Source organism: Pyrus communis, chromosome 16 (genome assembly GCF_963583255.1).
Source record: "Pyrus communis chromosome 16, drPyrComm1.1, whole genome shotgun sequence".
In the NCBI taxonomy this organism is placed as follows: Eukaryota; Viridiplantae; Streptophyta; class Magnoliopsida; order Rosales; family Rosaceae; genus Pyrus; species Pyrus communis.
In genome coordinates this window covers 14,301,565-14,321,033 of record NC_084818.1, presented here as the reverse complement: position 1 = coordinate 14,321,033, position 19,469 = coordinate 14,301,565, and the positions used below count along the sequence as shown (strand labels likewise).

General features: G+C 34.9%; 1 pseudogene; it reads right to left on the bottom strand.

Annotated features, from left to right (window-relative positions):
- Positions 1-416: 416 nt before the first annotated feature.
- On the bottom strand, positions 417-5,639 carry LOC137719969 (putative U-box domain-containing protein 50; annotated as a pseudogene).
- Between the last annotated feature and the right edge of the window lie 13,830 nt (positions 5,640-19,469).

Here is a 19,469-nt window from a genome sequence, read left to right as displayed (position 1 = left end):
TATCAAAATAAATACCTAAACATACTAAGAGTAAAATATATAATATAAAATCGATTCATCAATGAATATACAGCAGGTGTGCAAAACAGTGTATGCAGTACTAAGTTACATATAGTGTGTATTCGAGAATTCGTGTTCCCATCACTATGTCAAAGTAAATGTAGGTCTTACATTTAAGAAAAACTTATTTAACTGAGCTGTCTAGTAACTAAACAAAAGTACTTTTATGAGAAACCATACCGTAATTAGATGATTCTTATTACTATTTGTTGATATCCAAAATTCACACTTACTAGCACTCCCTCAAACTCCCCTATACAAGTGAACTCTACCATTATCTGAGACCCAAACTACATAGGCACAATGAAGACAACAAAGATATCGTGTCCGTTGGGATTTCTAAAATAAAAACACAATTATGGATATGGAATTGATCTTTTGTAATGCCAATCTTGAGTGAGAGAGCGTAGGGTATGATTAGGGATTAAAATCTTGTTTTCAAACTTCAAATTTGTCATCGGCGATGTATCGTGCCCCAGTCGCAACCATTTTCCAATGGCTTCTTGCTCGTACGAAAATCCATCAGCCGCTATATGTGGATCCTTCATTACCTCCTGTATCCAAAATAAACATGTTTGTATCATTGTTTACTCTAGTGAACACCAACAAAAGTGGTCCCTACATATAGAGGTTGCAAACTCTTGTAAAATAAAGTAGGTTGGCAGACTTGAACATATCAAAATTTACTAAAACGATATGCTTCTACGACTCTCTCTCTCTATGGAATTAAGATTAGCCTAGATTGAATATTGCTCGAATAAGAAGAAAAAAAAAGTGCATGTCGTCTAATATATCATAGTGAAGAGAGCATTGGGTTTTCTATATATGGATCTTGAGTTTGAAATTCTCTTCTTCCTACTTAATAGTTTCAAATCCTTCTTTGACAAAAAATAAAAAATAAAAATAAAAATTTCGAACTCTTTCCCCTTAAATAGTTTTAAAAGGAAAAAAGAGGTTACAAAGCGAGAAGGTGATAAAAATAACATTTTTTAATGCTAAAAGTTTTAATATATTAGTTTAACTTTCCGTTAAGTTGTCTCTATTTTACTAAATTCAGCCCGTCCAATTAATTTAACTTGCGGGGGATAGCTAGTCTGTTAGGGATTGATTTTCGAGATTTTCAGCTAAAATTAGGTCATCTCCAACTGACAGGGTTAAGTATAGTCTCGTCTAAAATTATAGGCCTACAAATATTATTTTTAAATAAACAGTATCAGGTCATACTCATATACCATCTTCAATAAAAATGGACTAAACATAATCCTCTCAATAATTTATTAGTTTTAAGTTTATACTTTAAATTTATTTGTTAATTTAACTGAACTACTGCCAGATGTTTTCAAATTTAGGCGTTGAATTTGAATCGATTATTTCAAGTGAGGAGCTGGGGTCAAACAAAGGCTAAGAGGGGGCTACATTTGGCCAACCCAATACCTCTGTGGCCAAATAATGGCATGTGGGCTCCAAAAAATTATAGCTCAGTCATAGGTTGAAGATTGATTTTTGGATAAATTAGAGAATTTTTTAACTTTTGAACCCTTAACCGTTTCTATTTGAAATGACCTTAAGATAATTAGACTGTTGGAGATCCTCTTTTAACTCAAAATATGGACCCATTAGTGTGGTATATAATAACTACTGATTGTTTTTATGAGTACAAGTCAAAATCATTGATTTAAAAGGGTTTAAAATAATGTTCTTTATTGTGAAGGGTCACGCATAAAATGAACGGTTAAAAAGCGGTTCGGTTTTGGGTTGAGCATCCTCCACTCCGAGAGGATCTCCAACAGCGTCAGCTAAAATTTTGTTATTTTCTCTCTCCATTCGAGCTAGATTTAGTTAGCAACTGTTCATTTTGCTCATTTAGGTTACAATACAGCTATGCTGTTGGAAGCAATATTTTATCACTTTTATGCTGAAGTAGCCAAACGGGCTGGAATAACCAACGTGTTACAGATGTTCTTAGCTCTAGAGTATAGTTCGAAAGGACCCGTTAAAAATGCAGTTTATGATCAACAGGACACGAACACAAAAAAGATCGACACTTTTTAGGTCTACCAAAAATAGTGAGATATTAAACTCTAACCTGAAATATGGGGCATATGAAAACACTTGGGACATCATTGGTGACCTCTCCATGCACAATTCCCTTAATATTCAAGCCAAATCCTCCTCTTGCTACTAAACCATCAGCCCTTTTTCTGATTTCACCAAGCTCCTCCATTATTCTCACCATCGTTAAATCCCTATTGGGTCCATTGGTAATGGTTAAACACCTTAACACCAAGCTGAAAAGCTCCTCTGCCAAATCCAATGGCCACTGTCCAGCCTTCTCATCTAAAACTTGAACTAATCCTTCCTTGTCCCTTAGCATATCCTCATCAACCCAGTTCCTTCCAGTTAGGAGATTGAGAGTCAAAATCCCAAAAGCCCTTATGTCCCATACAATGTGGCCTTCGTCGTACAAGGATTGGTTGAGCCCTAAACCACTGACCTTGACCACGAGATTGCGGTCGAGGAGTATGTTGGATGGGCTGAGGTGACCATGAACAATGGGTTTCGGCCGAGCCATGTGGAGGTAGCATACTGCGGAGCAAATCTCCGCCGCAATGCGGATGCGGTCGTGCCACTGAAGGTCCCGGGCGAGGTTCTTTATTTCATGGGAGGAAACTAAGATGTCCCGCAAGCTACCATTGTGCATGTATTCGAAGACAGTACAGTTTGGCTGGGAGCAGTAGCCCATCATAGCAAGCAGATGAGGATGTCTAATGTCGCTGATGAGTTTCACCTGCACATGAAAATTAACCCTTTATCTTGAACCTATAAAATACGTAACGACCTTAAGGCATACTTGGTCATGACCAATTAGAAATTGATAATCATAAAATTGCTAGGATATTTGACATTATAAAATGTTTGTATTTTAGAATTGTAAATACTATTGATATGGATCTTGTCTGGATGTGTAGTCGACATACACAATTTGGCAACAAAAACATATATTTAAAAATATAAGTCTGACAAGAAAATATTACTTTAGTAATTACTGCAACGTGTACATCCCATGAATATTTCTTTAGCAATTTATTATAGCAGTTACCTTAGCCTGAAAATCTTCTTGGGACAGTCCATTAGCAGAGTTAAGAACTTTGATAGCTAGTGTGACATGATTGATACGCCCTTTATAAACACTGGTCAAATCACTTCCTGATTTCAATCTAAAACGCTCTGAAAAATTGTCGGTGGCCAGTTTGATCTCCTCATCTGTGTACTCTCTGAGACAGCAGCTCAATTCACTCAACCCTTCTGCCGTTTCTGTGGCATCCTTTTGTCTACAAAATTCAATCCTTCGTCGAAAAACATCTCTTTCTCGTCGGAGTACTTCAATATTTCTGACCATGTCTGCACGTTTCATCCCTTCATTCTCCAGCTGGACCTCCGCTTGTGACTTCGCCATTTTGCAAATGTGAAGCTTGTGTAAAAGCTCAGATTGAAGCTCTATGAGTGACCTTATCTTGTTCCTGCTTTCTTTGATGTCCTTAACTTCTGCATGGAGTCGTTCTTTTTCTGTGTCTAAGTCTTTTTTCAACTCTCTTCTGTTGTCACCCTCTTCTTTAATATGAACGCCTAACTCTTGAGCCTACAAAAAGACTTTTCTTTTTAAACCAGATAAAAGGAGTAGTTTGAATACTATTTCTTCTCTAACAGTTTGACATATTATGTTGTCATATTTTTAATAATCACTCAATTAAATGAAATCATACCTCGACATGTGATTATACATACGAGTTATCTGGGGACACACACATTTGACACATATTTTGACACTCAATTTGTAAGGCTCAATTCGTAATGTAGTTCAACGACCCGAATTGAAATATTTAATTAGTACATCAATCAGAAAATGGTGAAGAAAATGAATGAATACGGTTTTACAAAGAAATACTAAATTAATTAGTCCAACGGTCATACCACTTGGGATTTGGATGATTTTTAGTAGACATGAGGTAAGGCATAAGAAATAGATAGTTGGATCTTTGAAATATATTACGAAGTGAGCTTTACATAAACGTGTATCAAAAACATATATCCCCGGATCCTAACTTTAAATGTGTATATATCCCCTAACAACATAACATATTAAAATATCTTGAAATTAATCATGTTTTATACCCGTCGCTCGCATAAACAAATGGCCCGTTCCGCTTTTGCATGCCTATTAGCATTTTCCTTGGCTTCTTTCTTCGTCAGTCGTATCCTCGCCCGAGTTTCGCTTATTTTTCTTCGAAGAGACTCGTATTTTTCTGGAAGGCTCTGACAGTGTGCCAAATTTTATCATGCATTAATTAAGAGAAGCATCCAAATCGTTTTCTTTTAGCTCTATTTGAAACTCTTGGCATAATCTTGTTCTATGTGCTACTAACTTACCATATTAGGGTTCCATTAATTTGCATCATTATGGGCTCTGTTGGACTAGGCAGCTGAGAAGTACCTGTACCATTTCCCTGCTCATAATCTTCTGCATCCAAATCTGAACACAACTGCTGGTAGTAGACTTCAATTTCTTGAACAAAATTTTCCCACAAATTTTGCAAATTGATTGAGTCCTTTTTTGTTGGTGAAGCAAATGAGCTGTGACGATTTTCAAGGAACATCGTTTCGATCAAAAATTTGAAGCTGACCTTGTCTTTCATTTTTGCAACCATTACTCCTTTATCGTCCTCCATAATTCTTTGATCATTTTCTCCTCTTAGAAATACCTCTTTTCCCCCACAAATTATGAATAGCTCACAGGACTCGGCCTTGTGCTCGTGGATGTAAAATGCCACACTGATTGCGGTCTTCGGTCTCCTACTCACGAAATAAGCAAAATGAATTGACAGTAAAATCACAAAGGTGCTTCTTAATACATACTAGGACTAAATTAATTTAGAGAATTAAGCTGTTGCATACCAAGATGATGATTTGATGAATGCAAATCCGATAACCAATTTCGTTATGTGAAGTCCCGAAATCAAGTCTAGGATGAGTTTATGACTGGATTCATCATATTTCTCCACTTTAAGTATTTCAGTTTTAACCTAAGAACATATATATGAAAGTTAACAAAAATACAAACAAAACAGAAACACTATGCACAAGATCCACATCTATCCATAGTAATTAGCACACACCTTGCCACAAAACGCTATATACTTGGAAAGGATTTTGTCAATCTTCTCTTGTTCATACCTGCTGAGAATTTTCAATTTCTCATCACTTACAGAAGCTGCAGGAAGCTTCCCAACTGCAACAAATAAATAATAAAAATTAGAAATACAAAAACCAAAAGAATAAAAAACCGGTAAAACCAATCTGAAATTCAGTTTCAAAACATGAAAACTTGAAATCCAATATTTGGTGGTTAACATACATGGGGTGTAAACATAATCCTTCCCTGAAATGCTGTAGGTTACATGGAGAATGACTATGGAGATAGACTGAGATTTCCACCTCCTCAATGTCCACTCCAAGGTCTTAAATCCATCTTGTACCTCATTCCCAAGTGCAACATACACCTTTTCTCGTCTAGCTTCCATGATTACTTGGCTAATTCAATTCACTTGCTTCAAAGCTAAAGCCCTAAATCAATGAGAATTCCACTAGAAATATTGTCCAAATTTTATAAGATGGGAATTTCAAAGGAGATTGCCCGAATTTTATCTCATACTTAGTAGCATATAGGATATTGAATATTCTTGGAATGTTTTATATGTCAATAGTTGTAGGACGGCCTAGTCTTGGAAGTTTCTGTACGGCATAGCAAGCGTGGGAAGGTTATATTATACTCTTCGATGATAGCATTTTTAGGGTTTGGATTTTTCTTGGTGTTTTTCCTGGAAATGTAAGTTGATACGGCCCTTCTGTAAGCTAATTAGATTAATATGGGTGTCAACAATGGAGACAAAACCTAGGACTGGACAGCTAAATATCATTTTTAGGACTTGACTGAAATTAATGTCACTCTCTTACGGATGGCTTTGGTTATAATCCGATTTATAAGTCTTAGTCGACCAGTTAACGTCTTGTTGGGATTTTTTTGAGTACGAAACATTTTTACTCATAAGCGTTTGAATTAAAAATACTTTTGATTGTCACAAAATTGTTTACTCTTTTCGAAACCAAATGTTGAAGCAATATTAGAAAATATAAAAAATAACGTATAATTCCAATGATAATAATCATAAAGAAATTCACAACATCAATTATATATGAGATTAATATAAACAACTAGAGAGATAAGTTAGAAAAACTGACAAACTTGGAGATTGAGACTTGCATAAATGCAATGTCCTAAAGACAGAATTTCGCCCCTACTCTTGTGTTTGTAGTTCGGTAGGCGTCCGTCTACCATAATTCAACAATCTATAATCCGAAGTCAAAACACTTCAATCTTCGGACTCTAGCGAACTTCATATATTCTGTACTCTCAAGACACGACTCGGATTTCTACTAAGACATTGGAGAAAACTCTTCTCTTCATTCTATCAGACAGTTGAGATGCTTGAGTTTATATAGAACTAAAGCCACCCTTTTTGAAACAGTATGATTGTTGTCTAAAGTTTCAACGAATAGATACAACTCATGAATTTGAATTCAACTATGACACATGACTCTTATTTTTCATTCATACAAAAATTAAATATTATAATATTAATTATAATATATAATTTCCAACAATCCCCCACATGAATGAAAAATTAGGAAGAATTTGAGAGTACAGGCGAACAAGAGATGCATCGGGAGAGGTGTCTTTTAGACTTGACCTACCCTAGGGAATACTTATCGGATTTACTTGGTGACGCAGTGGACATGGAATGTTGAACTGTTCACCACAGCAGTAAACTGAGATAATAAGCAACACACATCACTAATCCTAATATATTCCGGTTCATATGGTTGTGTTCATTTTGGTCCTGAACAAATCCCAGATTCATGAGAGCTTTAAAGAATTTAGCCATCTCATTCTCATAGAAGCGACCCACTTCTACTCTCACATAGGTGACCACTGATTAAGAATAGTATGCTCTATTCCTTTTATTTATAAGATATCACTGTTATTAAGCATAAATATACAACCTAAAACGTATCAAGACAGCACACTTCTTCCATCATAGGAATGAGGTATATAGTGTGTTAACTTATTTGAATCATGCCCAACCAATTTGCCTATTGAACTTAGACCATGGGATCTCCAATCAACTAAGTTAGGTTTCTGCTTGGCTGATTCATTAGTTATGTTGGCTTGAGCCTCATTCCCCTCGATGATCAACTTACTCACTAGTCTAACCTTTAATAATTGGATCCACTACTAGGTTGACTATTTTTAATGGTGTGAACAATGCATCTTATCAAATTATATTTCATACGAGAGTAGTTGTTTGACATTGTTTGAAATGTCAAGTCCTCAAAATTATATTAGGACTTAATTACTAAGTAATTTGCTAACACTAAGCACTTGGGTAAACTCCCCCACATTTAAGGTATTTGTAAGAAGATCTCTAACATTGCCATACCTTAAACAATTACTTATTACAAGAGATGACATCTTAAATGTCATTAAATTAGCAAATTACTTTTAACCAACCCCCACAATTCTTTCATAATTGTAGTTTCTTTAATGCTATCATTAAATCGATCACATTTTCCACTTTAAGAAGTAAGGAACAACTAAGATAGACTTCTTTTTAGGCCTTCATGCCTCAGTAGAAATTATGAGAAAATCACTTATTGGCTTTCATTCTTTCCTTATTATGACTAACATGCATGACCCAATGGCCATGTCCATTCAAATGCTTACTTAATAAGCATCATTATGTCGAATTCAAACCTGCGAAATGTCTTTCACATTTTCAGTATGGTCTTGTCTTTTCTGAAAGACCCCCACACTTTCATGATTATTTCTTTATATTAATATCACTTTAAATGACACTCAATATCATCTTAGGCCTCTTGAAATTTATAAATATATCACTTCGAAGAAAGTATATAAACGATTTTGCAACATTATTATCACTATATGATAATACATCCAGTCGGTATGTAGAAGTTTACACACCATCCTATGAACACATTTGAATATGTCAATGATTAGTTGGAAAGGTTATACCCTTTCACTGTCAAAAGTAGCACTTCAAAGGGCATGCTTTTTCTTTGAATCTCACATGGCAGATTTCAATTTTCAATTCCACCACATTACAAAACCATCCATTTGTTAAATAGTTGCATCTTTCTGCAACTTAACCGCCACATGGTTCTATATGACTCAAAATCCTTAAATATAATGGATATAAAACCACAAGCATAGAAGGCTGGAAGCCGTGGTCTCATGGATTAACACCCAATGATCAATCCCAGTTATGCAACGGTTTGCATCCTCCTATGTATCAAGATATAACTTTCCTGATATAAGAGCAATCCTTTTAATAATGAATTCCTCATAAACTGATATTGATTATTAGTTTGATTCACTCCAAGAATCACTTAAGACACCATGCATTAGTTTAACAAGATGCAACCAAAGGTCCCCTATCTTAATCATAATATCAGTTGAACAAGTGCGACGGTTATTAAATTCAAAACATTCATAACTTACCAAACATAACTGATTGGCATCACAACGGTAACCGTTTGGCACACCCATATTACATACAACTCTTTAAACATAAAAGCATACAGAGGACATTATATCATGGCATTTTCATCATGCCTAATTATGCGATTAGCGACAGTTTCTTCATGCTTCAATATCTCAATTAATTACTCATGAATGAACAGTCATATAACATATTATAAATCATGCCGACAAATTCTTGGCCACATACTAATATAAACAGATGATTAATGCAGAATGAATTCAAACAATTCCACTGTCATTAGTTAACAGGACTCTGCATGTAACTTTATTCAGTTTACCAAACCAAACAGCCACGCTACATATTAGATCTCAACTTATAAAAATAAGAAATGCACAAATGTATCTTAACCATCAATAATTCCCCTAACTCTTTTGTTGTTTTGTATGTTAAACATACAATCTACAACAAGTGGTTCTGAAAAGCAAGAGAAATTATTTCCAATATGCCATCATAATTTTTTGGTGAATCCTTCTGCATTGAGAGGCTTTGAATTGAAACACACACATTTTATCATGTGTTGTATTCAAGGCAAAGCAATTTTTCCAGAATTTGGAACTCCACTTTACCCCAAACAGCACCGTCAGTTTGCATACTGATCACTGTATCAATTGCAATGTTTCTTCAATCCAAAACCAGTCCCTCAATGGCAATTGATCTTTCGCTATTTTGTATACTGAATATACAACAAGCAACGTGCATCTTGCCAAATGATCTAATACCAGACTCATCAACAAATCATCAACTTCCTTGCCGCTTTCTCTGTTTTTCTCAATTTAATTCTCACAACCATATTTTCCAATTATTGCATAATTAAATTTCTGTCTTTAGATTGTTGGAGCAATATTAGAAAATATGAAAATAACGATATAATTCCAATGATAATAATCATAAAGAAATTCACAACATCAATTATATATAAGATTAATATAAACAACTAGAGAGATAAGTTAGAAAAATTGACAAACATGGAGATTGAGACTTGCATAAATGCAATGTCCTAAAGACAGAATTTCGCCACTTCTCTTGTGCTTGTAGTTCGGTAGGCGTCCGTCTCCCATAATTCAACAATCTATAATCCGAAGTCAAAACACTTCAATCTTCGGACTATGGCGAACTTCATATATTCTGTACTCTCAAGACACGACTTGGATTTTTACTAAGACATTGGAGAAAACTCTTCTCTTCATTCTATTAGACAGGTGAGATGCTTGAGTTTATATAGAGCTAAAGCCACCCTTTTTGAAACAGTATGACTGTTGTCTAAGGGGGCGTTTGTTTGCCCTCACTAACTCGGACTGGACTGGACTGGACTAGCTATTAGTCCAATACTGTGTTTGTTCCATGCTGGGACTAACATTAATGAGACTAAAGGGGACTAGCATGGACAAAACCCTTCACTAAGAGGTCTTAGTGAGACCCCCCAATAACCATGGGACTAGCTAAGACTATCCTCTATTTCTCGTCCTTGTCATGCTCAACGACCACTCTCGACAGACTCCTCGTCATTGCCGGTCACCTAGATCAATCATTAACTTCCCGACTCTCTTTCAGATCCATTTCACAACCAACTTACATATAAAATATACCAAATTGAAGCTGGGAGTGACAAGATTACGATTTTACTTGAATCGAGGCCAAAATGTGGTCGAATGTGGCCGGAAAATGGCTTGGAAGTCTCGGCCTGTTTGGGCTTCTTCAAATCCATGACAAATTCGAGCATGCAAAGCTAAGATCTCGGTCCAGGGATGGTGATGAATTTTTTGGCGGTGCTAACTTCATCCAATTTAATGAGGGTTGGCCAAAAAACACATCGGGAAACCTGCAACTCGTCGGGAAAATTGGAGCCGTGAGGTTCCGTTCGAACAACGCATAGCTAGAGAGGGAGGGAGGACAGAGAAATAGAGACTGAAATCAATAAGGAGTTTGACCAGGAATGAGAAAGAGACATGAATTGAGAGGTCTGAGAGGAAAAAAAGAGGGAGAGGGTGGGACGATGAGAGAAGAGGAAAAGAGTAGGACGGAAATGGTAGGAAAAGATGGAGAAAAAGATAAGATCATAATAAAATATTAATAATTTATATATTAAATAAAATAATATTAGAATTTGTTATTATCCAGCTTCTTAGTCCAATACTACACCAAACGCTTCACTAAGTTAGTCTAGTTTAGTCTAGTCTAAGCCAGTCCAGCTTAGTCCTTGAAGCTAATCCAGTCCGAGATAGTCCGGCGCAACAAACGCCCCCTAAAGTTCCAACGAACATATACAACTCATGAATTTGAATTCAACTATGACACATGACTCTTATTTCTCATTCATACAAAAATTAAATATTATAATATTAATTATAATATATAATTTCCAACAGAAACTTATACAAATGCCAAAGAACTACAGGATAATCTACTAACCGTTTCATTTGTAGTTTTTAGTTCTCAATCCTTTGAAAATTGAAAAACTGAAAACTTATTTGGTAACTATCTAATTTCAAAATATATTTAATTGATTTGTTTCCGTGACCATTTGAAGTGTATATGACTTATTAACATAATATGAATTTACACAAAATTACGATTTCTACGTTGGGGCATCTCGGGTAGATTTGATAAGTATTGACCCCTTACAACATCTCCATAGGAAATGTCAAAACTCCTACATAGACATACAACAGTAAAAAAAATGGCAGCAAACTCTCTCCAACCGAGCATCAATGTCTTACGTGGCGCTGGGTCAATTGAAAGTAAAGCCTTTTGCTGTCAAATTTGACAGCAAATGTCAAATTTATTAAATAATTTTTAATAGGTTAATATTATATAATAAATATTGTTGTGTTTTTCATGTAATTGATTGGTTGCCTCAATTATTATACCCCACAAAAAGATTAAAAAAAATAATTTATTACATGACATTATTATTTAACATATTGGGTGGAACAAAATATTGTATAAAATGTCAACTATTGTACACCTCCTTTGGAGATGTTCTTAGTCGTCCATTTCTGGATAATGCTTGCATTTCCCCTCAGGGAGTTGTGCTCACCACTTGTAAATAACGTATCTTCACCTTAAAATTTTCATAATCGGAACCAATCAATATCTTGTCTTCATTTGAAGATCATCCTTACAAAATAATCATTCAAATCAGATATCGTTTAGTCATTCAAATTTATCAAATAAATCAACGGTATAGGTAGAAAGTAGCTATTCATGATGAACCGCTATTTTATTCTATATATTTAGATGACTAATACACGATTCGAATAATTTTTTGTAGCAATGAAATTCTAATAAAGACTAGAAAATTGAACAGTTCCCAATTGTAAAAACTTACAATGAAGATACATTACAAGTAAGTGGGAGAATAAGCTCATTCCTTAGATGGGAATGTAAGCATTATCCTTAGAATAATGAACTAAGATGTTAAACAAGTTTTCTTTTTTTTTCGAACTTAGAATCTCGAGTGCATTGGTAAAAAAATTTAACAAACTAAGTTATAAGAGAATGTTAAGGAGACTCTCTCAAAGTGATACTCTTCATGGATTGGACGACTAAACCTTATACTTCTGCTGAAAAATGAGGTGCCAAAAAAGTTCATGGAGAGTCCCACTTTTGAGAGAGTCTCCTTAGCATTTCCCAAGTTACAAAACTCTTGCGTTGTTAAAAAATTGTTAGTTTGCTTTCATTTGAAAACTTAAAAAGTTGCCCAAAAAGAAATGAAAACATAATAGTTAACATATGCACCTTAGAGCATCTCCAAATAAGATGTCAAATTGTTCAAATCAGCAACAATGGTAACAAAAGACAACATTAATGTTTTCCAACCGAGAAGCCAAATCTGATGTGGCATGACATGGATTGATATCTCTCCCCCTTGTTGCCAAATTTGACAGCACCTTTAGATTTTTTTTTAATTAATTATTAAATGCATTTTATTAATTTTTTATTAGTTTAAAGCATTATCCTTTTGTTTATTTTCATTCCCAATGCAAAGAAAGTACATGAATTATTATTTTATGTTTAAAATTTGATATATCGGTTGGAGAACAAAAGTTTAAAAATGTCAAAGTGCCATGTAAGCCTTCAAATTTAAATTTTAGGATTAAAATTTGACATCTCCTTTGGAGATGATCTTAATTAATAAACAAATTTATCTGGTTTCGTATTATTATTCCTAGGATGGTACTTGTAACCCATCCATGCGAAAATGTACATATCACATCCCTTGCGAATTGCCTTATTTACCATACAAATTTCATAATCGAAACGGTTTAATTTTCATCATTTAAAAGATCATTCTTACAAAAAATTATTTGAATTGGAGATTATTTAATAATTTAAATGCATAAAATAATTGGACAGTGCATCATGAATATGTTATTTAGAACTCACACTGTCAATTTGTTTCATCCATTTGAATAACTAACCCATCTTTGATTCGAACATTTTTTACGAAGATAATTTTGAAATAAAGATTAAGAAATTAAATGGTTTCAATTATAGAATTCATATAATAAAAAGATTTTATTCAAAAAATATGGAAGAAGTGCAATCTCTTATTGGTGGAAAGCAAGTATTACCTTCGTTCCCATCCAGTGCTTTATTCCGTGTGCCAAACTAGGCCTTAATGGCGCGTTTACGTAACCATAATGAAAAGATGAGGAATTGAATTGAGGAGGAATTGGAATGAGGAGAAGTCAGAATCGGAATCCTGCTGAAACTGTTTACTTAAATGTTCTGGAATCGGAATAGAATTCCATAAAGCTGTTTACTAATTCAGCAGAATCGGAATATAAACCAGTATGATTACTAAATTGCCCTTGTCCCAAATCAAATATGTATTAATGCTAGCCAAGATAGTGTAAGCCACGATGAATTGCGTATATTGTTTATAACCTGCTCTTTGTGCTCGATGTTACTTGAGCTATGCTTAGGCGTGCTCATTTTGTTCTTAGGATTGTGTATGTCATGAACAGTTTGAAATTCCACATGGTGGAATGATACATTTTTATAAATGTGTTAGACAACATAACAACTATTCAGCTTATGTTTTAGAGAGTGAACTGATGAAAATTTTCCATATCTTTGGTGGTATCAGGGCAGTCTCAGCCACCATGCCACATTTCAGTGTTTCTTGAAGTTACTGATTCACAAAATACTTCCAATGACTAGAGTTATTTTGTGAGCCATCATTTGTCAGTTGTTAACCAGAAGATAGAGGAGAAGTCTGTGACAAATGAGTCTCAGAACAGTTACTCCAAAGCTGTGAACGACTGGGGCTGGCATGAATTTTTTATAATAGTAAATAAATGAAGGAAAAACATTAGGAACAAACAAAGAGTAGGAAATAACTTCATTTTAAGTTAATATTTTACATCAAAGTACATCTATCTAACCATCATAACCAACCTAAACAAACTAGTCATACCCTGCCTAGGCATCATATTATAAACAAAATATTCATAACCTGCCTACACATCAGATTGTCAACAAAATATTCCTAACCTGCCTAAACATCATAATATCAACAAAAAGTAGTTCTTCACCATCATGGTGTCATCTAATCAGTCATTAGATTTACAAAACGTTTACAATTTCCCCTGATATGTCATTATGGTAGCAAGCATGTCATAGCATTAGCAAAAAACTAGCATTCACATTCTTTGGAACATCACTTAGACGTCATTATGCACCCAAGTCTGCAACAAAGTAGTCACATATGCACTCTACCTTTCATCAGACATGTTGAAAAAGACCCTCAGAAGGTCATGTTCTTTGGCCAAGAAGTTGGTGACTTGAAATAATTCTATGGGAGCCAAAAACTCCATTTTGCTCAACTCACCGTCAAGTTTTTGTTGCATTTCTGTTAGGTTTATATCGGTTGACAGTGCATGAGCTAGACCATCAAGCTTAGGTCCCACATCGGCTATAGCTTTCGCCATAATAGAGAATTGCTTAGCCATTTCATCCCCTACTCTTGCCCTCTTGCGACTACTGTTTGATGTGTTACTTTTTGCATTCCTTTGTTGTTGGGTATTTGGTACTGAGAAAGAAGTATCAAAATCATATCCACTTTCATCCTCACCTTCATTTTGATTGACATTGGCATCTTCAAGTCTAACTTCTTCTTCATCGTCATCAGCATTACCAGCATTTGCACCCACAACACGATCTTTTGCATAAATCTCTCCCAAACTGTGGTAGTGCGGAAAAGGCTTATCGTACAATCCACTTGCATCCTTTTTATCCTACAAACAAAAAACACAAAATACAAGGCACATAAGAAATGCAACCTTGTGTTTAAAACTTAGTTTTCATGATTAAAGCATTTTTTCTCAAGTTTCAGTTTTCTCGCTTCTCGATTCTTTTAAGGCCACAACTGTCATTGGAATGTGTAGGATGTTTGTGTGTCATCTCCCAGAGTTGCTTTGGAGTTCTATCGGGCTGCTAGGGATGCTCTACTTCTATATGAAGTTGTGGTTCCTGTCAAGGTTAGTACATGGAAACCAGTTGTAAACTTTACCTACTGACCTTTTTATACATTTGCTAAGCCAATCTAAAAAGGTGCAGGTGGGATGGTTATGTCTATCCTATTGCGCTGTCTATTGTACTAAATTTTTTGAGAATCCGAACCCGGCTACCTTCTCTATGTCCCTTTCTAAGTTTTATTCATCAAAGATGCAAAAGATGTCACTGACGACAGTTGATGTTATAGTATCATTATGATTTTTATGTCATTTTTCTGATGAACAACCACGAAAATCATTCTAATATTTCCATATGGTATAATCTTAAATTAGCAAGGGCATACATATGCATACCTTCGTAGTCTCATCATACACACTTTTCTCACAAGCCAACATCATTTTCTCTTCATTCCACTCAAACCTACTAAGAGCTAGCAATTCAGTTAAGGCAAACTATTTTGCCTTCAACGTCTTGATGCATGATTCAATGTGGGGAGACGTCTTTAATCTGCATCCTGGGAGTTTGGCTTCCATCATAGCTTCTATCCTCCCCAAATAAACATTTTTGAACCCAGTGTCAACTCACCAAGTCAGGTCATTATGCAACTCAAGCAAGGATTTAACCAATATTGTATCCTCAATAGTTGTCCAATAATATTTCTGTTGTCCTCTTCCTCGTTTCGCAGATGAAGCAGACACCATTCTACATAACAATATTAGAAATCATAAGCATTCCAAATGATTTCAATTACAAATAGGATGTCTTTCTTAACTTAGAAACAAATACAACATTCCAAATGTTATTACACAAACAATATTTTGATTACAAATACTGATGTCTTTCTTAACTTAGAAACAAATAAACCATTCCAATGTCATTACACAAACAGTGATGTCTTTCTTAACTTAAAAACAAAAGAAGCATTCCAAACGTTATTACAAACATTATAATATAAAAAGACATACTAATGTCTTCATTAAATGAAAGGACATATCAAACACCCACTCAATAAATCGCCCTATTGTTCCACATTTCTTGGGCAAGGTTATCCCTCCATGCAGTCCACTCATCTGAGGACTCAACAGTGGTAATATAGTTATTCGCATCTGAATTCCCATCTTGAAATTGCCCGTTCGCTTTAGCTTCTATAGGATCGACAACCATCTCCCTCCTTATAAAATTATGGAGCATACAACACACTGAAATTATACGACAATGTGTCCTAAAGTCGTAAAAGGATGGGCTCCTAAGAATTCCCCAACGCATTTTCAATAGCCCAAAACACCTTTCAATGACATTTCAAGCACTTAAGTGTTTCATATTAAAAAACTCAGCCGGTGTTGTAAGACAATAACCATCTCTCCACTCATTCAGATGATAATGGGTTCCTCTATAAGGTGCAAGAAAACCTTTTCCGTTTGTGTAGCCACCATCAACTAAATAGTAACAACCTATTGTTGACAAAGAATTAAATTGTCAAACTTACAACTCTATATCACTTGCAATTCAAAAGCTAAGAATTTTAATTACTAAAAAAAGTTGTGAGTGTTACCATTAGGGACTTTCAATCGATTTCTCCTAATCACAGCATCTCTAAGAACTCGACCATCATGTGCGAACCCTTCCCATCCAGGTAAAACATATATAAACTGCATGTCTGGAGTGCAGACTCCCAAAACATTCGTTGCTATTTCATTTTTCCTTGTTCTGTACTTTGGTTTATCACATTCTGGTACATGCACCTTAACCGATGTTCCATCTAGTGCACCTAAGCAATTCTACAGTATATAGGCCACTAAATTAACAAACTAAACTATGAAATAAAAAACTAGTAATTACTAAGTAGTGTAGGCATGTAGATACTACATACCTTAAACCATTTCCACTTTGGGTCAGTTGATTTCTCAGGGATAGGCTCAGGTGTTTGCCAGAAATCATTTTGGTATCGAATCATTGCTTTAATACACTCATGGAAATACTTACTAATTGTTCGACCAGACCTTCTAAAGTGGTGGTTAATTGTGCGATTCTTAAGATGGTGTGCAAGAATGTATAGAAAAAATGCAACCATCTCCTGTATAGACACATTTCGAGTAGCTCGTAGCTGTCCTCTAGTCACAAGAACTTGACATAATCTATGAAAGGATCATCTATCCATTCGTAGTCCAGCAATACATGTCACATCACTCTCATAAATTAAACCATGTAAGTATTCTAATTGCTTGTAAACTCTTATAACTGTTTGAGAAGTTGAGGGACTTCTAAGGCGCTTTTGGAAACGATACCAAGAATAGAAACAAGAAGTAGCACATGCAACAAATATAGTTCGAAGATAGACAATCAATACATTCAACGTAGTATGTAATTTCTTCTTTGTGGACAAACTTAGACGAGCCATTGGTCTACTCAAAATAATGAAGAAAAAAAAATGTCATGAAGGACTTCAATTAACAAGTTAATAAATATATCGGCAAACTAAAATAAATTAACATTACAGAACACAATCAGTCACAAAAATTTATATTTTTTTTCCTCCATACCTAGTCTCACAATTAATGGAAAAATAATAACATAAATCATAGTATACCTGCAACCAGTGAAGAGAGCTCAACCCACAACCTTGTCCTCACTCTTCCTAATTTCATAAAGATGATGAATATTTGATTAATAAACATTTGTGAGCATAAAGAATTAGGGATAAAATACTCTTCCTAATCAATACAACATTTGTGAGCATAAAGAATTAGGGATAAATTACTCTTCCTAAACAATACAACATTTCAAAGATCACATGTACTCAATAAGTTCCCAACAACCAAATAATTCAAGTAAATTACATAAATTTAGAACATGCAACAAAACAATAGATGTCCAAAAAGACCAATCATAGTGATTTGCATTAGAATGATTGCAACGAGAACATAATGATTGATATAAGGCCAATATTGTCCACACGTATCATAAAAAGTCTTATAAACATTTTCAATCTGCAAAAGAGCTGAAGTTTATAACACATGCCATTGATATCAAAGTGCACAAAATGCTCAGCTCTGGTGCAAAATAAATTATAGCAATTAAGTTTTTAAAGACAGAGATAGTAATTAGTAATTTATAACATTTTATAATTGAACACAAGCGTCTAACCCCCAGGGCAAACCTCAACCAAAGGCACAAGACAAACTACCTGTTTTGATAACCCATATTCCCCAGACCTCAACCAAAGGCGCAAGCCAAACTCCCTGTTTTGACGACCCATATTCCCTATTTTGACGACCCATATTCCCTGTTTTGACAACCCATATTACCTAGACCTCAACCAAAGACGCAAGACAGACTGCCTGTTTTGACGACCCATATTCCCCTTCTCACCTCAGATTCCAGAAAATGTCTACTTTTTTCCAGCTACATTCTCATGCAATCATTCACTTATTGGACTGAAATCAAACCCAATTCACAAATCCAAAAACCAATAACAAAGTTTTCAACTTATTGAAATTCTTAAAAAACTTAGAAGAACTAGTGGGCAAGAATCAACTCAGCCTCTCTCTCTCTCTCTTTCTTTTTCTCTCTCTCTAACAAGTGAAGTGAAGTGAAGGAAGCAATGAAAGATTCAGCAAGATGCGAAAAATATTGGAATTGGATTCCAATTCAGCCAAATATTGGAATTGGATTCCAAAATTTGTGTGGGACCCACTAAATTTTGATTCCTCCAGATTTGGTAAACACCGGAGTATGCCGTAATTGGAATTCAATTCCGTTTCTTGATTCCGATTACCTTTACGTAAACGTGCCATAATAGTATACTATTTCCTATTGAATAACTAAATGAGAAAATGATGAGGACATTGACCCACTTTATACTAGGCCAATGGACTTTGATGAAGTAAATTTCACCAGCCTTTGGGTAAGAAAGGCTGCTGCTAGCAAAGGCCAATGATATTTCTGTCGATCTTCTACTGGTCATCGGCTTTGGACAGGTCATAATCATCAACCAAATTTTGGAGCAGTCCAAACCCAATCCCAATACATGTTACAAAAACACTTCTAGGCCTGGCTATTATATATGCCTGCCAACTGCCTAGCCTGCCATCCTATAAATTATGAGGTTGGAATCGGATAGCATCTCCAGCGGTTTATCTAATGAATCTATTTGGCTATTTTAATATATAAAATAATGTATAAAAATCAAGCTGTAACAGAAAGAAATTAAATTTTTGTTGTTAAGTTTAGGAGAAAACAATATTAAACTATTTTAACTTAAGCATAGAT